Here is a 22633-nt window from a genome sequence, read left to right as displayed (position 1 = left end):
GTGTGTGTGTGTGTGTGTGTGTGTGTGTGTGTGTTTGTCTCTCTGCCTCTCTAGTAAAAATTGAGTACATAAAATTTAACAAACCCCAGATAAACTCCTAGCTTGGTATACAACTCTCTTCTAGATATTGAATTAACACCCCATTTATCTAGCCCATCTATACTAAATAAAAATTAGAGGTATTACTGTTTGTCTCTCATCTCATATCCAACCTACTTCCAAAACATTCACAATGCAACTTCCAAGCATCATTCACATTCAATTTCTGCTCTCAGCCACCATCCTTGTCTAGTCATTTTTATTAATACTTGTTATGGTATATTTTCTTTTCTATGATAAGTCTCATGACAAAGAGGAATTAAGGAAGGAAGCAGTTTACTTTAAACTAAGAGCTTTACCTGTTACCCACAGACACAAGACAAGCACTCATGACAAGGCACTAAAGCAGAAGCCATGGAGGCACACTGCATACTGACTTCTTCTGCTAGCAAGGTATCACTCGCTGTATGCTAGGTCCTCCTCCACCAACAGCAGTCAAGAATATGCTCACAGACATTGCCTGCAGACCATTATGATCGAAGCCTTTCTTCAGGTGAGATTTCCTTTTTCTAGGCATATATAAATTTGAGTTAAATTGATTGAACTAACTAGCATTTTGACATTTTAGTGAAATGATATAAACAGATTGTCCTCAGCACCATTTTTACCCAAATACAGTTACATTTTAACAAAGCTCAAGGATTATTGAGTTCTTTCAGGTTGTTTATGTCATTTCTTTTCTCACACTCCTGCAACACTCTTCAGTTTTACTCATAGAAGGCCTCTGACTTACATTTCTTTTTTTTTTATTTCTAGGATCTCACATCTCAAAATTTCAACACCCTCACAGTTTCTTTAGAGCAGCAGTGGAGTCATCATTGTTGCTAATCAAGGACACACTTGTTTTCATTTTAAGTCTTTAAATTGACCAGTTCCTTTGTGTAGACTCTTTGTCACTAAGTGGTATAAGTGTTACATTGTCATGGAATCAGCCACTCTAGGTGAGAACTTTTTATTGTTATTATTCTAAATCACAGTGATTTCTTTTTCTTTTATTGATAAATGTATATGGTGTTTTATCCTGTATTATATACATGTTTTATTTACTTTGCTGTTTATTGCATGTTTTATTTACTTCTCCATGATGCCAAAGTAGAATTTCAGTTGTTGAAAATGCTCAAAGAATATTAAAAAGACCAAGAACCTGTGAAGGAGACCTCAATTTCCAGCTAAAACAATAAACAATGATGGCCCACAGTGGTGCTCTTCAGGGTGAACTTCAATAGGTCAAACCTTGTCTACTGCTTGCCTTGCTTTGTATAGAATGAAAACAACCTCTTACAACTTTACATGATTGGAACACATCAAATAAAGGATATTTTGAGACATATATAGACTCCAGCTACAGGATACATGAAAAATTTTTGATTGAAAATTTGTTATATTTTTAAATTTGTGTATTATTTCTGGCTGTTCTCTAAGTTACAATAGTAATGAACAGTTTTAATAGAGTCTTAAAGTTTGCTTAATCTAAATCACTTTTCTAGCTAGAAATTAATAGCAAAAAGAGCTGAATTTTTACCTTCAGTCTCAAGATACTATTATTTCCTCCAAATATTTACAAAGCATTTTCTGGAATGCTGTGAGTTACTGCAGGTGCGGGAATAGAGTTGGAGTGGGTTGAGTTGCATCCCACCCTCAACTAATATCTTCCCATGATAAACCTCATTAACTGTCAGTGTGAAAATATTTAGCAAAGGGACCTTCACAGTTATAATTATCGTAAGATGAGATAGTTTTAAATTTTCCAGAGAGACAATAAATTCAATGAAAAAAATGTCCTTATAAAAACAAGGAGTGAATTATAGTAGGACGTGCCCTCAGCTCCTGAACATATGACTTTCCCTACCACAGGCTCTTGACCAAATATAGTAAAGCTTCTTCATACTTATGTTTATACCTATAGATTAATGCTAATGTCGTCATTCACATATGAAGAAATTCATTTTTCATATGAATTTTTTTACAACTTTATTTAAAAAAAAAGAGACACATGTACAGATTTTAAAAGCATTTTGGCATAACACTATATGAATGTATTTTTGTCAGTACTTAACTCTTTTAGAGGTTTGATAGCATGAATTGAAATCCTACTAGTTACCATAAGTGTAAAGTACATGTAGGACAGAATGTAACATGTAAACAGTTTTCTTAGTGTATATAGATTAAGCATAATGATGTTCGAATACCAAAAATTGCCACAAAGATATATTCTTAGCTCTTGAATTATTAATGTTTTAAGGCTCAGGTGTACCATACTCTGAGAGGGTGCCATACATTTATTTTTTTTCCTAAAAAGGACTGAGGGTTTTACTTCTTGGCCTTTGTTTTTCTTGAGCTTCATATGGCCTGTGAGTTGTTTCTGGATTGTTCAGAAATTTCTGGAATCCAATTATCAGTGACTGCATATTATGTCTGTTCTTTTGTGACTGGGTTACCTCACTCAGGATGATATTCTCTAGATGCATCCATTTTCCTAGGAATTTCATAAAGTCATTGTTTCTAATAGCTGAGAAGTACTCCATTGTGTAAATGTACCACAAATTTTTATCCATTCATCAACTGAAGGACATCTGGGTTCTTTCTAGTTTCTGGCTATTATAAATAGGGCTTCTATGAACATGGTGGAACATGTGTCCTTATTGTATGTTGGAGCATCTCTGGGGTATATGCCCAGAAGTAGAATAACTGGGTCTTCAGGTAGAACTATGTCCAATTTTCTGAGGAACTGCCAGACTGATTTTCAGAGTGGTTGTACAAGCTTACAACCCCACCAACAGTGGAGAGGTGTTCCTCTTTCTCTGCATCTTCTCCAGCATCTGCTGACATCTGAGTTTTTGATCTTAGCCATTCTTACTGGTGTGAGGTGGAATTTCCGGGTTGTTTTGATTTTCATTTCTCTAATTATTAGGAATGTCAAGCACTTCCTTAGATGCTTTTCAGCCATTCAATATTCCTCAATTGAGAATTTTTTGTTTAGCTCTGTACCCATTTTTTTTTTCCCGTAGGATTGTTTGATTCTCTGGCATCTAACTTCTTGACTTCTTTATATATATTGGATATTAGGCCTCTATCAGATGTGGGGTTGGTAAAAATTTTTTCTCAATCTGTTGGCTGTCGTTTTGTTTTCTTGACAGTGTTCTTAGACTTACAGAAACTTTGCAATCTCATTAAGTCCTATTTCTTGATTCATGGTCAACACAAAATTTTATTTCCCTAAGTCCTGCTTAATTTCAAACTGCAATCAACAAACAGGTCATAATTCTGCCTAACTCTGATTGTCATAAACTCTAAACTCATTTAAATGCTTCCTTCTATATATTGTCTTGGTCATAGTGCTTTGGCACAACAATTGAAAAGTAACTATGGCAGAAATTGGGAATCAGAAGTGGGATAGTTTATGACAGTCAGAGTCCATGATGACAGAGCAAAGGAAAATCTGAGAGCCCACATCTTGATATGAAAGGAAGGTGCAGGAAGAAAGAAAAACTGAGAAAAATCTTTTTGAAACACCAAAGCTTGAACCAATGACACACTTCCTCCATCACATCTTAATTTTTTCCAAGTAATTAAAAATCAAGTATTGAAACACATGTACTTGTGGGAACCAGTCTCATTTAAACCATCACAGGAGGTAACTTCAAAATCTTGACAGCTGCCAGGAGGAGAGAGATGATAAGAGGAGATAACATGAGGTCAGCAGGCAACTATGGGAAGTAGGTGTTGTCAAAAAACAGAGAAAGCCCAGGGTTATAGAGAAGTATGCTTAGGATTTTGATTAGTATCTCCCTCCCTCCAAATAATAATAAAAACATTACAGATTTTTATTTAGGACTCTAAGAAGTGGTTCATCTTAGCAATACGGATTGCCAAGTGTCTCAGTGGGAGGGGCTTCTTACTAAATAGATTATCTCACTAATTATTCTTCCTATCTTCATAGCATATCTTCAGATGAATCTGCCATCTTGCAGGGGTCCTCTAGACAAGAGACTGGCAGGCCAACTGGATAAAGTCTTAAGGAAGAAGACAATAATATGCGTTATAGTCTTTGGGGCGAATAAAAATAGCAGGTCCCTACTCAGAGCCAGAAGCAAACCCTATAGTCTATTCTTTAGAACAAATGGAAAAAAGCTCTGCCTTAATGGCTCTCAACAAAGCACTGATGCCTCTGTCTCTTTATGTGACATTCTTCTAACTGATGCTTTTATATTAAGTGTCACCAAGGAAACAGGAACCTAATCATAATCTGATTATGAGTAAAGGAAATGATCTCCAAGGCTGCTAATATCTCTTATGACTGAACAACATCTTCTCTTGAGGGCTAATTATTTAGGATTTTGTAGATGCTGCTATTAAAACTTAAGACCAGAGGGGTAGTTTTGCAGTTGTTGTGCATAGGGAATTTAGAATGCAGTCCACCAACACACACAATGGTTGAAAAAGCACAGAGGAGCAAACAGTTGAAAATATAAGCACAATTAAGTCTTTTCTTATGTCATTAGATTTAAGCAAATTCAATTCTCTTCATAGGAATCTCAGGATACTAAGGTAGTTAGATGATTTCATAGGAAGGGATAGTGTGCAAAGTCCTTACAGCTGAAATCACACTTGATATAATCTTTTGGGAGGAACACCCATTTTATTACTTTCTAAAATCATAAAGCATAAAGAAGTAATTATATAATAACTCAACCAAGAGTTTAATGAAACATATCATTAAATGGGTTAGTACCGGTGAGGTACTTTGAACTATATAGGGCATGGAAGTACTCCTTAAGAAGTTATCAAGAAGAATGAGTAACACAAAGAGGAAAGAAAGACATTGCTTTGAAATTAATATTTAGACATATTTTATCAAGTTCAGCTTTATATATGAAATTATATTTGTCTTTTATTTGAAGTTTTCAGGACTTTAATATGGACATAACTCCTACAACCTAATCTAAACTTCAATTGAAATATTGTATTTGGAGTCATTAAAACCTTAGCATCATTTAAATAAATTCATACCCTAGATTGAAGTCTACACATAATCCTGTCAACCCCTTAGGTTTTAGTGATAGAATAGTAAGCTGAAATTTCATGAATTTTAGTTATTGTTATTGCAAGGCTATTACGTAGAAATGCTGATGCATCTATGTGTAAATGTGTAGTATAATACCTAATAAAGACAGATACTTTTCATTTTTAAAATCATTGAAAGAAACTCTATGTAAAGAAAGCTTGTTAACTAAAGTTGCTACATTACAGACAAGGGATTTCTTGTAGGTGAATTTGTATATTTTACCAATTGTCTTGATATAATCTACAACCTAAATATGTGTTTGTTAAATTAGATTGTAATGTTCCCATTATCTATCAATTTTTCATATGTATATTAAATTATTCTATAGGAATAAGTGTATATTATAGACCCAGCATGTGTAAATTATATAATTATCATTTCTTATATTATTGCTTTACATTTCATAGCCACAGATACTATCATGCAATATCAAAATGGTATATTCCTTATTCAACATAGCTGAGAAATATTAATCAATAATTTACATTTAAATAGTCTTTTACTTAGATAAATTTAAGAATAATATTGTTCCCTGGAAACCAGAATTCCTCTTGAGCTTAATTTTTTTAAAAATCTATATATTCTTTTTGCAATTTTTCTTTCTTTCTTTATTAGATATTCTCTGTATTTAAATTTGAAATGTTATGTCATTTCCCTACCAAGCTCCCATTCACCCTCCATTTGCCTCCACCAAGCTACACTAGTGCCTAATCACCTCTAAACCTCAGTGCCTTGGCATTCCCATACATTAGAAAAACTTTCACTCACTGACAAAGGCCTCTTCTCACACTGCTATCTTCAGCTACATATTCAACTGGAGTCTTGGGTCTCTCAATATGTGCTCTGTAGGAGTTTTGAAGGGTTTGGTTCGTTGATAATGTTGTTCTTCCCATGAAGTTGCAACCCCTTTCAGCTCCTTCAGTCGTTTCTTTAGCACCTACATTGGGGTCCCTGTGTTCAATTCAATGATTAGCTGCAAGCATGTATGACTATGGAAGATCCTCTGAGGAAGCAACACTATCTGGTTCCTGCCAACAAGTACTTCTTGGCATCAGCAATGGTACTTGGGTTTAGTGACTACATATGGGGAGGATTCCCAGGTGAGAAAGCCTCTGAATTTTCTTTTGTTCAATCTATTTGACCTTGTATTTCCTCCAATGAGTGTTTTCTTCTCCCTTCTAAGAAGGACTGAGGCATCCACATTTTAGCCTACATTTTTTTTTTTTTTATTGAGCTTCATAAGGTCTGTGAATTGTGTTGTGGGTATTCGGGGCTTTCTGGGGCTAGATTCCATTCATCAGTGAGTTCATGCCATGTGTTTTTTTTTTTTTTCTTTTCTTTTCTTTTCTTTTCTTTCTTTCTTTTTTTTTTTTTTTTTTTTTTTTTGTGACTTGGTTACCTCACTCAGGATAATAGTCTCTAGCTTCATCCATTTGCTAACAAATTCTGTGAAGTCATTATTTCCATTAGCTGAGTAATACTCCATTGTGTAAATATACCAAACTTTCTGTATCCATTTCTCTGTTGAAGGAAATCTGGGTTCTTTCCAGTTTCTGGCTATTATAAATAAAGCTGCTATGAACATGGTTCAGCATGTATTCTTGTTATATGTTTGTTTTGGGTATATGCCCAGGAATGGTATAGCTAAGTTTTCAGGTAGTTCCAATTTTCTGAGGAACCACCAGACTGATTTCCAGAGTGGCTGTACCATTTTAAAATCTTACCAGCAGTGGAGGAGTGTTCCTCTTTCTCCGCATTCTCGCCAGCATCTGCTGTTACCTGAGTTATTCATCTTAGCAATTCTGACGATGTGAGGTGAAATTTTAGAGTTGTTTTGATTTGCATTTTCCTGATGAATAGAGATGTTGAACATTTATTTAGGTGCTTCTCAGCTATTGTTGTTCTTCGGGTGAGAATCTTTTGTTTATCTCTGTACCCAATTTTTAATAGGATTATTTGATTCTCTAGAGTCTAAATCTAACTTCTTCAGGGTTATTTATTTATTTATTTATTTATTGGATTCTAGCACTCCATCAAATGTATCATTGGTAAATCTATTTTCCCAATCTGTTGGCTGCCATTTTGTTCTTTTGACAGTGCCCTTGGTCTTACAGAAACTTTGCAATTTTATGTGGTGCCATTTGTTGCTTCTTGTTCTTACAGCATAAGCCACTCGTTTTCTGTCCCAGAAAATTTCCCCCGTGCCTATGTGTTTTAAACTCTTCCCCACTTTCTCTTCTAATAGTTTCATTGTACTTGTTCTTGTGGAGGTCTTTGATCCACTTACACTTGAGCTTTTTACAAGGAGATATAAAGGGATCTATTTGCTTTCTTCTGCATGCTGACTGCCAGTGGATCCATCACCATTTGTTGAAGAGGTTGTCCTATTTACATTGAGTGTGTGTAGCTCCTTTGTCAGAGATCAAATGACCGTAGGTGTGTGGCTTAATTTCTGGGTCTGCAATTCTGTTTCATTGATCTACCCACCCATCTCTGTGCCAATACCATACTTTTTTGTTTTCTTTGTTTGTTTTTGTTTTTATCACAATTGATTGGTAATACAGCTTGAGGTCAGGGATGGTAATACCCTTGGAAGTTCTTTTATTTTTGAGAATGGATTTTTATATCCTAGAATAAATTTGAAAATTGTTTTTTCCAACTCTATGAAGAATTGAGTTGGAATTTTGATAGACATTGCATTGAATCTAGAGAGTGCTTTAGGCAAGATGGCCATTTTTACAATGTTGATCCTTCTAATCCATGAGCATGGAAGATTTTTCTGTCTTCTCAGATCTTCAATTTTCTTTTGCAGAGATTTGCTGTTCTTGTTCATACGGATCTTTCATTTGCTCAGGATAACACCAAGGTATTTTATATAGTTTGTTGACTATTGGGAAGGGTATTTTTTCCCTAATTTCTTTCTCAGGGTGTTTATCCTTTGTGTAGAAGAAGGCTACTGATTTGTTTGAGTTAATGTTATAATCAGCCCCTTTGCTGAAGTTGATTATCAGCCATTGAAGTTCTCTGGTGGAATTCTGGGGTCACTTACATATACTAACATATTACCAGCAAATAGTGATATTTTGACCTCTTCCTTTACAGCTTGTATTCCTTTGACTTCCTTTTGTTGTCTATTTGCTCTGGCCAGTACTTCCAGGACTATATTTAATAGGTAGTGGGAGAATGGTCAGCATTGTCTAGTCCGTGATTTTAATAGGATTGCTTCAAATTTCTCACCATTACATTTGATGTTTGCTATAGTTTCTCTGTATATTGTTTTTAATATGTTTGGGTATGGATCTTGAATTTCTGATCTTTCCAAGACTTTTAACATGAAGGGGTGTTGAATTTTGCCAAATGCCTTATCAGCATCTAGTGAGATGGTTGTGTGATTTTTTTCTTTGAGTTGGTTTGTGTGGTGGATTGTGTTGATGGATTTCCATATACCAATCCATCTCTGCATCACTGGGATGAAACCTATTTGATCTTTGTGAATGATTGTTTTGATTTTATTGAGTATTTTTGCTTCACTGTTCATGACAGAAATTGGTCTGAAGTTCTCTTTGATTTTAGACTCTTTGTATGGTTTAGGTATGAGCGTAATTGTGGCTTTGAAGAACAAGTAGGTAGTCTTCCTTCTGTTTCTGTTTTTGGAAAAGTTTGGAGAGTATTGGTATTAGGTCTTCTATAAAAGTCTGATAAAATTCTGCAGTAAACCCTCTGGTCCTGGGCTTTGTTTTCTTGGGAGACTTTTGATGACTGCTTCTATTTCTTTAGGGGTTATGTGTTTATTTAGATAGTTTGTCTGATCCTGATTTAACTTTGGTAGCTGGTATCTTTCGAGAAAATTGTCCTTCTTCTAGATTTTCCAATTTTGTTGAGTATAACATTTTATAGTAGGATCTGAAGATTTCTTGAATTTCTTCATTTTCTGTTGTTATGTCTCCTCCATTTCTTCTGATTTTATTAATTTGTATACTCTCTCTGTGCCCTCTAGTTAGTCTGGCTAATGGTTTATTGATCTTTTTGATTTTCTTAAAGAACCAGCTTTTTGTTTTGATTCTTTGTATAGTTTTTTTTTGTTGTTTTGTTTTAACTTAGTTGTTTTCTGCCTTGAATTTCATTATTTCCTGCCCTCTACTCTTCTTGGGTGTATTTTCTTCTTTTTGTTTTAGAGCTTTCAGTTGTGCTGTCAAGTTGCTAGTGTATGCTTTCTCTGGCTTCATGTTGGAGGCACTCATAGCTACGAGTTTTCTTCTTAGTACTGCTTTTATTGAATCCCAGAAGTTTGGGTATTTTGTGCCTTTATTTTCATTAAATTCTAAAAAATCCTTATTTTCTATTTTTTTTCCTCTATCATGTTATCATTGTGTAGCACATTTTTAGCTTCCACATGTATGTGGGCTTTTTCTTGTTTTGTTGTTAATAAAGCCCAGCATTAGTCCATGGTGATCTCATAGGATGCTTGGGAGCATTTCCATCTTCTTATATTTCTGAGGCTTGTTTTATGAATGGACATACGGTCAATTCTTGAGAAAGTATTGTGAGGTTCTGAGAAGAATGTATATTCATTTGTTTTATAATGAAATGTTTTGTAGATATCTCTTAAATCCAACTGGTTTATTACCTCTGCTAGTTTTGGTGTGTCTTTGTTCAGTTCTTTCTTCCATAATCTGTCCATTGATGAGAGTAAGGTGTTGCAGTCTTTCACTATATTTGTGTGGTGCAATATATGCTTTGAGCTTTAGGAACATTTCTTTTATGAATGTGGCGACCCTTGTATTTGGAGTATAGATCTTCAGGATTGAGAGTTCATCGCAATAAATTTTTCTTGTGATGAGTAAAAAGTGTTCTTTCTTATCTTTTTTAATAACTTTTCATTGAAAATGTAATTTATTCAACATAACAATGGCTAATCCAGCTTGTATCTTGGGACCAATTTTTGGAGTTTTTTTTTTTTTTTTTCCCAGCCTTTTATTATGAGGTAGTGTCTGTTTTTGTTTCTGAAATGAGTTTCCTGTCTGCAGGAAAATTCTGGATCCAGTTCATGTATCCAGTCTAATAGTCTATGTCTTTTATTGGGGAATTGAGTCCATTGCTGTTAAGAGATATTAAGGAATAGTGATTGTTTTTTTTTTTTTTGTTTTGTTTTATTGTTGTTGTTGTAGTCATTGTTAGAGGTAAAATTTTGTTTGTGTGCTTTTTTTTTTTGGTTTTCTTGCATGGGTATTTTCTTGTTCTTTCTTGGGTGTAGTTTTTCCTCTTTGTGTTGGAGTTTTTCCTCTATTATCCTTTGTAGTGCTGGATTTGTAGACAGATATTGTGTAAATTTGGTTTGATCCAGGAATATTTTGTTCTCTCCATCTATGGTAATTGATAGTTTTGCTGGATATAGTAACCTGGGCTAGCTTTGTGTTCTCTTAGGGTCTGTATGATGTCTGTCTAGCTTATTCTAGGTTTCATAGTCTCTGTTGAGAAGTCTGATGTAATTCTTACTCATCTGTCTTTATATGATACTTTCCCCTTTTCCCTTACTGATTTTAATATTTTTTCTTTGTTTTGAACATTCAGTGTTTGGTTGTTCTGTATCAGGAGGAATATTTTTTGTTTTTTTGGGTTTTTTTTTTTTTTTTTTTTTTTTTCTAGTCCAATCTATATGGAGTTCTGTGGGCTTCTTGTATGTTCATGGTTCATCTACTGGGCCTTTTAGTCAGGAGTCTTTGCCCTCTTTTACACCTATTATCCTTAAGTTTAATCTTTTCATTGTGTCCAGGGTTTCCTGTATGTTTTGGGTTAAGAGGGTTTTTTATTTTTGCATTTTCTCTGACTGTTGTGTCAATGTTTTCCATGCTGTCTTCTGTCCCTGTGATTCAGCCGTCAGTCTCTTGTATTCTGTTGGTGATGCTTGTGTCTATGACTTCGGATCTCTTTCCTAGGTTTTCTATCTCCAGAGTTGTCTTTTTTTGTGATTTCTTCCTTCCTTCCTTCCTTCCTTCCTTCCTTCCTTCCTTCCTTCCTTCCTTTCTTTCTTTCTATTTCCATTTTCAATTCCTTCACCTGTTGTGTTTTTCTGTAGTTTTTTGAGTGATTTTTGTGTTTGCTTTTTAAAATCTTCTACTTGTTTACATGTGTTCTCCTGGTTCTCCTGTAATTGTTTGAGGGAGTTAGTTATTCATGAGCTTTTTGAAAATGTCCATAATCATCATGAAGTATGATTTTATGTCTAAATCTTGTTTTTCTTGTTTGTTGGTCAATCTACTACTTGCTGTGGTAGGAGAACTGGATTCTGATGTTGCCAGTTTGTTTTTGTTTCCATAGATTAACTTATTGTGCTTTCCTCTTGCCATCTTGTTATCTGTGATTCTAGGTGATCTTATTGTCTCTGACTGGAGCTTGTCTCTCTTGTGGGTCTGAGGGCCTGTGGGCCTAGGAAGGAGATTGCTCCTGTGTGTTCAGCTCATTTTGGGAAGGCAGTGAGTTCTGATGGTGGTGGCTCTGTTCTGCTTCTGAGGCTTTTCTGGGTGCTCAGGCATCTGCGGGCAGGTTGTGATTCCTGATGGCGGTGACCTGGTTCTCTCTCTCTGGGCCTGGAATGGTCCTGTTCCCAGAGACCACCATGCTACCTATGCCCTGAGAGTTTCTGGAGGTCTCTCCCTGAATGGTCAGTGGAGGGGGGGAATCACCATGGACTCAGGTGAGAGAGCGCTTGTGAGGCTCTTCTTGGTGCTTAGGTGTCTGCAGGTAGGACCTGATTCCTGATGGTGGTGATCTGGCTCCTCTTTTTTGCATTTTTTAAATGTTTTTGTATTTACATTTTAAATTTTATCCCCTTTCTCATTTCTGCCTCCCATCCCCCTTCTTTTTGCTTCTATGAGGATGGTCCCCCTCCCAACTCACCACTCTTGCATTCCCCTACACTGGGAAAATGAGCCTTCACAGGACTATGAGATTCTCCTCTTATTGAAGCCAGACAATGTCATCCTCTGTTCCATATGTGACTGGAGCCATGGGTCCCTCCATGTGTTGTTTTGAGCTCTGGAGGGTCTGGTTGGTTGAGATTTATTGTTTAATATGTTTTTGCAGTCCAGACTTTTTCATACTCCTGGGCCATCGTCAGACTGTTCCACATGGCACACCTACCCTCTCCCAGACAATGTTCCCACCTCCCATCCTCACCCCACCAGAACTTCCCACTCTTGGGGCCCCAAATCTCTTTAGGGTTAGTTGAATCTTCTATGACTTGAGTCCAGATCTTGAAAGCCTCTATTGTATATTTGTTGGGGCCTAATATCAGCTGGTGTACGCTGCCTGCTTGCTAGCTCAGTGTCTGAAAGATCTCGGGAGTCCAGGTTAGTTGAGACTGCTGGTCTTCATATAGGGTTACCTTCCTCCCTGGCTTCTTCTAGCTTTTCCATAATTCAACTGCAGTGGTCACCAGATTCAGTCCATTGTTTGGATGTAAATATCTGCATCTGACTCAGCTGCTTATTGAGATTTCTGGAGGGCAGTCATGATAGGCACCTTTTTGTGAGCATAACATAGCTTCAGTAATAGTGTCAGGCCTAGGGGCTTTCCCTTGAGATGGATCCCAATTTGGACCTGTTGTTGGACCTCTTTTTCCTCAGACTCTTCTCCATTTTTGTCCTTGCAGTTCTTTCAGATAGCAACAATTATGGGTCAGACTTTTTGACTGTGGGATAGCAACCCAATCCCTCCTTTTGATGCCCTGTGTTTTGTCTAAAAGTGGGCTCTACAAATTTCCTTTGCCACTGTAATGCATTTTATCTAAGGTCCCTCTCTTTGAGTACATAAGAGCCTCTTATCTCCTATCTCTCTGATACATTCTAGAGAGAACCTATACCTCCTCCTACCTCCTGAGGTAGCCTTTTTCCATATTTTTCTGCTGGCCTTTAGAGCTTCAGTCTTGTTCCCACACCCAATAACTGAGCATGTTCCTCTCTTCCCCTTCCTGTCCCCTTTCCCACCCACGTCCTTCCTTTCCTCCCTGTCCTGTGATTTCTTTCTTCTTCCTTTCAAGTAGGATTGAGGCATCCTGACTTGGGCCCTTTTACTTGTTAAACACATTTGAGTTCTGTGGACTGTATCTTGGGTATTCTGTACTTTTTTTTTGGCTAATATCCACTTATTGGTGAGTACATACCATGCATGTCCTTCTTAGTCTGAGTCACCTCACTCAGGTTATTTTGCAGTTTCATCTGTTTACCAGCAATTCTCAAAATATCGTTTTTTTAAAATTTGATAATTTTTATTTACATTTCAAATGTTATCACCTTTCTTGGTTTCTATTCCATAAACCCCTTATCCCATGACCTTTCCCCTGCTTCTATGAAGATGCTCCCCCACTCACCCACCCATGCCCTCCTATCTCCCCACTCTGACATTTATTATTAATAGCTGAATAGTATTCTTTTGTGTAAATAAACCACATTTTTTGTATCCATTCTTCTGTTGTGGGATTCTGGGTTTTTTTTCCAGCTCCTGACTATCACAAACGAGGCCACTGTGAACATAGTGGAACACGTGCTCCTGTAGCATGGTAGGACAACTTTTGGTTATATTACCAAGAGTGGTATAGCTGGATCTTAAGTTAGATTTATTTCCAATTGTATAAGGAACCTCCAGATTAAATTCCAGAGTGGTTGTACCAGTTTTCAATCCCACCAACAATAGAGGAGTGTTCCTCTTTCTCCTCATCCATGCCAACATGTTCTGTCACCTGAGGTTTTGATCTTAGCCATTCTGATTGGTATGATGTGAGAAGCACTTAAAGAAATGTTCAAAGTCCTTAGTGATTAGGGAAATTCGAATTAAAATGGCCCCGAAATTCCAGCTTTGAGCTTTTTAATCGCATTAATAAGCTATTTAAGAACAAACTCAAAGGGTTCTGGGGTAGTGGGTCTCACCCTTCCTAATCCTTCATGTTGTAGTAACACCCAACCATACAATCATTTCATTGCTTCTTAATAACTGTAATTTTGCTACTGTTAAGAATCATAATATAAACATCTGATATGCACAATATCTGATATGCAATTCAAAAAGGGTTAGAGTCCCACAGGCTGAGAAATGTTATTCTAGGCTAATTTTATTTGATTTTAAAAGAAAAACCCCACAGTAGTAGGGCATATGAATTGTGGCATCTGAATTGGAGGAGGAGAAAGAGGAGAGGCTTCCTCATTAGGGCTTATGTAGAATGAAATCCAGCCACATAAGTGGGAAGGGGAGCTTTAAAGTCATTGTGTAAGGGAAAACATGCTTAGAAGAGAGAAGAAAAAGAAATCTACACTGTTCTTCCAATTTAGAAAAGGAGTCAGATTGGCTATCTGCAACTGTGGTATCCCAGAGAATAGAATTCTGGGAAGACTTTATCTTCTTACAGGGATAATTATTTCTCATAGCTACATAGCACAGCTCAAGGCTTACTTGCGTACCTGGTGTGTGTGGGATGGAATGGGATCATGGGGCTGGAGTCTGAACATGTGATTGATATGCTTAACTAGACTACTAAGGGAGGAGATAATGTCATGTCTTCATTTATAAAGATTCCATTCTTTACTGTAACAATACACAAAGAATTTTATCTATAAGCATAGGGTTAATTTATTCCTTCTTGATAGGCCATTGAATTACAAGCTGCAAAACCCAACCAACTCTGGTTCTGAAGAAAGTCCATTTTGTGTTGGAACCAGGGCTAAACTCCAATTCCAGGAAGAAAATCTCAAAATCCACTTGGGCAATAATCCTATCACAGTCTTTACCCCACCCCTACCCCTTATCAACAGCTAGGCTACAATAGCTTGATCAAGGTATATAGAGGTAACCTTAGATATCCTGCAGAGAAGAGATAACCTCACCATCCTGTTTGTCAGGTGGTTCTGCCCTCATGTTTGGTTCCTGCAGATTACACCAGAAATGCAGTTTTTAAAATATTAGCTTGCTGACCCATATGGAAATTCCCCAAGCTTGCTGTAACTAGAGTAAATACCATTGAGGCTTTTACTCTGAGGAGCTGTGGAAGGTAAGAGTCTGAGGTGAAAGGCTGAGAGACCTGGCTTGTGAGATCATAGTGAAAGATCCTTATATGTTTGCTTTGGAATTGATTCCTTGGTGGTGTTTGGGATACCTGTAACAAAGCATATTGATCTTAGGGTTGGATATTTCATTCATTCATTCTTTCTTTCTTTCTTTCTTTCTTTCTTTCTTTCTTTCTTCTTCCTTTCCTTCCTTCTTCCTTTTTTTATAGCTGTGCAGTTTTATTTTTTGTTATTATTTTTATTGGATATTTTATGTATTTACATTTCAAATGATATTTCATATTTAACAGATTTCAAGTTAATTTACTCTGAGAATACATGATTATTTACATGACTGAATCTTGTTTTGGAAATGAAAAATTATCTATGGTTTCCTAAAGAAAGGGTCATTTTCTGCACTTGCATTACAAAGAACATTCGCCCTGCTAATGGAACCTGAAAGTATAAACAGTGTGCAACTCATCTACAATTAAAATAGAACAATTTCTCACATCTTCAACTAATGAAGCTTGATTCCTCCCATAGCTCTTCAGAGGGCCCTCCCACATCTACCATCTTCATGTAGGTGCTACACAGCTAGCTGTTCTTTGTCTTGTACATCAAGGCCTTGGGTGTGATTAATTTGCCCACCTTTCCCATCCAATTTTAGATTTTTGACTCATTCCTAAATTTTGCTCATCATTTTTGCAATCTTTATCTTAGCTTCTTATATATGTGCACAGTCCTAAATATACTGTACTTCGTGGTGCATCCTTTATGCATCTGAATTTCTATGCAACATTTGTATTTTCTCATCATCTTGGGAAAGATTTTCTGTGATTATACTGTTGAAGTGGGCAGAAGTGTTTGGGGTGGATCCAACACATAGTCAAAGACTTAGAAATAATAAATCTTCCTCCTAATGGAATGTTTTCAATACCTGTTATATGTGCCTCCTGTCATTTTTGAAGGAGAGAAATATATCAATGTTTAATGAAGTTGGTGGAAAATTGGTTTTGTTTTAATGCGATAAAAGGTGTATAGCTTGACTTCCTTAGGTAGCCTAAAGGATGGGGTGTGTTCTGGGAAACAGTTGTTGGTCTATCATTTTTAAGCTGGAAGGGATTTAAAAGAGGGATTAGAGAGGCAGAATTGTCAGAGGGCTGAGGGAATTAAGGTCAGAGAAACCAATAGTGGATTAGTTTAAAATATAAGCCAAATAAATCAAAACTATACTGTTTAGGCTACAATAACAAAAAGCCAGAAATATCTCCAGTAATCTCAGCTGTGTGCAGGCCTTAGGAGCTAGAGCTGTGGAAAATAGAGAAGCCTTGTAAAGAACTCCTCTTTAAGTGTCAGAGTTCATGAGAATTCACAAGTCTTGTTACCATAATGACAATATTGTTTCTACTTTGCTTTCCTCTCTGGATCTCACACAAAAAGAAGAATACATAGTTTCCAGTCTCCCAGCTTCTGGAAATGGGAATGATCTTTGAAAACTGGAAATGGTACTAATTACCAATATACAGTAAGTGTTATATTCCTTTAAATGATGCTAATTGCTATATGAGTGAAAGGCTTTCAGTTTTAGAAGCTCTGTGTTTAGTTTACAGAAAGTATTAGACTGGACATTGTCTGTAATAATGTCATGGTGTACAAATACGACGGTGTCAGAGAGTCCTATTTTCGAAGTTATTTATACAGAGAGTAGAAGAATAAAGTCAAACCATGCAATGTTATTAAGGTAAGATTACACATACACACACACACACACACACACACACACACACACACATGTTGTTGTGTGTTGCTAAACTTATTTTACTATTCTCCTTACTGTGTTTTACTTACATATTTTAATAATTGACTTCATTGCCAAATTAACAAGCTAGATAAAGAACAATAGGATACACATGAAGTGAGCATGAGGTAACTGAAAAATATCCATCACTTGGCTCAGGTTAATGTTAGAATTTTCAGGAGAAAAGTCAAAAGCGTTAAAAGCTCCAAGTGACTTAAGCCCAATGGAGTGGTCTACAGTTGACTGAAATAATGAGCATTGATATCTAGCATAATTTATCAGGGTAATCCAGGTACCTTTATCAAGAACAGTATGGAAAAGGTTTGGTCAGAGTCAAGTGCTAAAGACTTATCTCTGCCAATTAAGGTTTAGTGACCCACACCTTGCTCCAACTTTCCAAACTTCTAAAAGTGTTTCAATTAGGACAAAGAAAAAGTTGCTTAGAATACAGGAGACTGCCTATTGTTATCTTTTTAAAGGTAACCTAGCTTATACAACAAGTCAACTGAAAACTTGAAAACCATTAAATGGGTCTGATTATTGGTAGCTCAGGTAGAGGATGGTGTTTTCCAGCAATTCTCAGCTTGTTGGTGTTAATAACTTGGGGGTCAAATGACCCTTTCACAGGGGTCACCTAAGGCCATCAGAAATATCAGACATTTACATGACAGTTCAGAACAGGTAGGAAGCAACAAGGAAATGGTTTTATGGTATGGGTTTGCCACAACCTGAAGAACCATATGAGAGGGTTGCACCCTTGGAAGGTTGAGAATAATCTACATTACTCAAGAAATACCTTCATTTTCATAATTCCATTAAAATAAGTCTTTTTAGCCTAGAATCCAGTGATATAAGCACACCAGAAAAATGAAGGCTTCCTCACAGGCATAGTTTTGAGTCATATGCTTTTGTGGCATTGTACACACGTGGTGAACACATTTGACAAGCTCAAGTCTACTTTTAAAGAAGAACTGCAAGGCAGTTTGTATCTATATTGCTCTATTCAAAACATACAATATTTAGTTCATGATGAATTAGTATAAACTACTAATTTGTTTCTGAGCAATCACCCATTATCAGAATTAAAGACCTATCTGTATGTAGCAGCCCAGAGAAGTCAATAAATTGCTGAATGGTTATAAGACATTCTTGTGGAAAGAACCACAGACACAACGATGAGAAGAGTCTGAACAAGATGCTCACTGTATTTCCTCAACTTTTCACCAAAGGGAAGGTAACATTGAGTATGCTAACAAAGTGACTGTCACGAGCAGAGAATGGGCACAGTAGCCTTGTCAAATAGATGGAGAAAACTTTTAAGACCTCAACCCTACACAAAGTACTGCAGGTAAATCAGGGTTGCTGAAGGCAGTAGACACCGGCTTCCCCAGTTGTTAATGCTGTACTGAGTGGTCGGCCTGGCCCAAATGCATACATACAGTAACATTATACACACCGAACAGGTTATATTTGTATATACTTGTACATATACACATTCTATAAAAAAATTAAAAGCCCATGAATTTGAGAAACAGCAAGGAAGGGTAGGTATATGAGAGGTTTTGTAAGGAGAAGATGGGAGTGAGAAATTTTTAAAAGTATATTACAATCTCAAAACCACTAAAGAGGTGGGTTTTTTTTTGTTTGTTTTTGTTTTTGTTTGTTTGTTTTTTAGTTTGGCATACGATAATTTGTCCTTCACTATATTGTTTGAGAGAATTAAAAATACATTTTCATTTCTAAAATGTTTTTAGAACATGACCACATCCTCTGGGGTTAAATCATCATGCGATGGCAGAGAACCTGAGATTCTTCTATTTTCTAAATTGCTTTTATACACAGAATCAATAGCTTTTGAAACACAATCATTTTTTTATAGATTGGTGCATGCTAAATAGTGACCTTGTGAGTGATATTATTTTTAATCCGCATCTGACTGAGTAAAGATAAACAGTTAGACCAAAATATAGATTGCTTTATGTCATTTCTCAGAGTGAAGCAATTTACATGCAATGGTATATGGATTTTCTGAAATGCTATATAAAAATCAAAGTTGACTAACTTTGGATTTCTTCTGAATACTCTTTTTTTAGAGCAGGGAATTTTTGCTGGATAAACAGGGTTTTTAATTTCAGTGAAAATGTAAGTGGATGCAACTTATTTTTATATGGCATGAACATGTTATTCCTTCCATATTTTTGAATTTAAAGGAATAGTCATTATTCATAATAAGTAGAAGACATGACAATTTAAAAAAATTACTTACAGTACTTGGAAATTATCCTAGGGCCTTGCACATGTTAGACAAGCAGCTACCACTGAACAACACCCCAGGACATTCTATGTATTTTGATTTGAGAAAAATCCTACTAAACTAGCCAGATGGCCTCAGACTTGTTCTGTATCCTAGTTTATATCTGAAATTTTCCATCCCATTGCCTCATATTTCTATGGAGGAGCCCTATGCCACCAAACCCTGAGAAGAAGTCATTGTACAGTTAATGTTTAAAATATTAAGATAATATATTTTATATTCATTTGGAACATGGGCCAATTTAACCTATCATGAAAATCTTTATTTCAAATGTGTGTGATCACAGGAATGATGAAGATTCCTTCAGAATGGGGACGGTGTACATAGTTACTATTTCCAGAGGTCAGGTAGACAGAGAGCTTAAACCTATATGGATCTATGCTTCAGAGTGACTAGATGTCTGTACTATGAGCACAATTTTTTTTCGTGTGTTTAAAATATTTGCTGCAGAAGTTCCTTTTTTTCCCATTTCCATCAGAGCTTTTCAGGCCACCAGAATGATTGATCCTCAGAGCAGTGACAGAAACCCAAATCAATTAAACTCCAGATGGAGGGCATTATCCCCTTCTTTGCTACTTAGAAAAGGACACATACTTCCTTCTGAACATAATCATCCAGTTCCTCACATGTATCCTTCTCCCAAATTCATGACCTTTTGTTTTCTTTAATTATTATGATTACAGATATATAGGAAAAATTGGAAAGTTGAATACTGGGAGTTTAAGTTAAATGATGATCTTTTCTAATTTAATTGCTTGCCTTGATTCTTACACAAGGACATCACAACTTAAGAAAATACCTCAGTACTAAAAGGCATAGACAGTAAATTGTTTTTGCTGTTTTTTGTTTTTATTGCCTCAGAGCTTATGGTTACAAACTAATTCCATAGTTCCTGATAGTCACTTTAAATATTTGATAAGTAACAACAGGAATTTTGAAAAGTGCAGTTTGTAGACATATAAATGATAAAGATTAAAATGATATCTTCAATATTCTCAATTAAACACTGTACAGGATTTTATTAAAAATATATTTCCTCTGCAGGAATAGCTTATCCAATATAATACAGTTTGTGACACATAATGTGGTAATAAACATTGCTAAACATTCTCATGTATAATTTGAGTTCCCTGACAGATTAAATCAAGTTAAATTTTCTTGGTTCTCTCAAGGGAAAAATATTTTCACAATGTATCATTTGTTTTTAGGATCAGGAATCTGACCCCTGTCACCCACTGGTGCATCTTCATCTCGAGGGTACTGCTTCAGGTTTCACTGACAAACTCTACGAGCATCTCCAGGTGACAACAGAGGGTTATGCTCAGTATTTTGGCAAATTATATTTTACTATTGAGCTATAAAGAAAAATAATAAAAGAGTGAAAATTCAGGACACTGTTCCAAAATTCAAACTATTATCATGTTGTTTCTTCAATTACTTTCCCCTATCTAAAGAAATCACACTTGATTACACTAATTTAAGAATCCGGCATTATGATAATCCAGAATGCTAAGTAATGTTCTACAAAAAGCAAACTGATTAAAAGTCATTGTAACAAATGATACTCCAAGTTGAAGGGTGCTATTGTAGTTTCAACTGGTGTATCAGAATATGTAGTTTGTAAAGAAGAGATTTTGAACCTATGATTTTGGAGGCTGAAAGTTCAAGATTGTCCCTGCCTCCCTCCAGGAGGTAAACTTTTGTTTTCAATTGTTCATGTTGTCTTTTCTTTAAGTGTAATCTGTGCCCAATGACTCATTTCTAAAGAATACACTTTAATAGAAAATGGGAAAACACTGACTTAGCAATTGAAAGATCTAGCAGATCCTACACCAAGGAAATGATACAAGTTAACACTACTAGCAACACATACTGAGATCAGATATTATAACTTGAGGAGGAAAATGCTTTAACATAGCCCATTCCCCTCATTGTAACCAAGAGAAAATACTAAATAGTCCCAAGTTAAAAGAGAGAAGCACAAGCACGTGGCTAGAACCTGGGTGGGAGGGAAACCAAATGGTGAGAGGACAGAAAGGCAGAGAGAGAACTTGGAAGTGTCAGGTTTTTTCTAAGAACCCCTCTGTAAGAATCAGTTGGGATTAGAATCAGTGCAGCACAGGAGTTTAAAGCTGTGATTGTCTATCCTCCCCCGATCACCCCGCCCCATCTCAGTCTCTAGGAGCAAGCCCACAGCTCATGAAATGAGCATACTTCATAGTGATCTCCATATATCCATCTGCTGTGTTTCTACCAACCAGCTCTGGGCAATTTTCATCATTGTTCTTACACTAGTAACTTTTATGAATTCCTTTCATGTGGTTACACCCCTACTTTAAGCCACTCCATTGATCTCATGGGGAATATTAGCTATTACTATATCAATTTTGTCTATTTCCCATTTGTCAAGGGTTTTTAATACCAACTGGACTATCTTTGACCTCTGTAACTATTGCTTTAGGGTTTGGGGGAATTTTGCCTAATTTGTCTGTTATCATATTTTCATTTCCATTTTTCGTACTAGTAACAAATAAAACTAAAGGAGATGTGTAACAGGTATTAAGATAGTATTTACATTAATAAAATGCCTGTGCTTATGTTGTAGAATGAAAAAAATAAAAGAATCAGTGCAACAGTCTCTTCTAGAGTCCTTGATAACCTCATGACCTTGTATTATTGCTCCATCTCTTAAAGGTTTTACGTCATCTTCACACCACTACTCGTGTGAACTAACCTTGAACAGATGAATCCTGGGGAGCCCATCTTTATTTTTGCTGTAGGAGGTGTTAATACTGTACAAAAATAAGCAGAAATTAATTCAGGATAATTCTTATGTGAAAGAGTATGTAAGAACATATTAACTGACTTTTTCTAAAGACTCAATACTATTTTAACACATTTTAACTCAGCAAACAAGAGTAACTATGTCTTTAGGTTGTGATAGAAAAGATGGACATGTGTGGATACTGCTGTGTATTAAATGTCACAAATACAGAATGAAACTGCAGTCAAATGACCCAGGTACTAAACCAAATTTTAGAATGCTTTTTTAAAATAAATAGATCTGCTATGAACATTGTGCTGCATATGTCTTTGTTGTATGCTGGAGCGTCTCTGCGGTAAATACCCACAAGTGGAATAAAGGGGTCATCGGATAGTACTATGTCCAATTTTTTGAGGAATCGCCAGACTGATTTCCAGACTGGTTGTACCAGTTTATAACCCCACCAACAGTGGAGAAGTGTTCCTCTTTCTCCACATCCTCGCCAGCATCTGCTGTCATTTGAATTTTGATCTTGGCCAATCTGACTGGTGTGAGG

The sequence above is a fragment of the Micromys minutus genome, assembly GCF_963924665.1.
Source record: "Micromys minutus genome assembly, chromosome: 20".
NCBI lineage: Eukaryota > Metazoa > Chordata > Mammalia > Rodentia > Muridae > Micromys > Micromys minutus.
Note: the sequence above shows the minus strand (reverse complement) of the source record.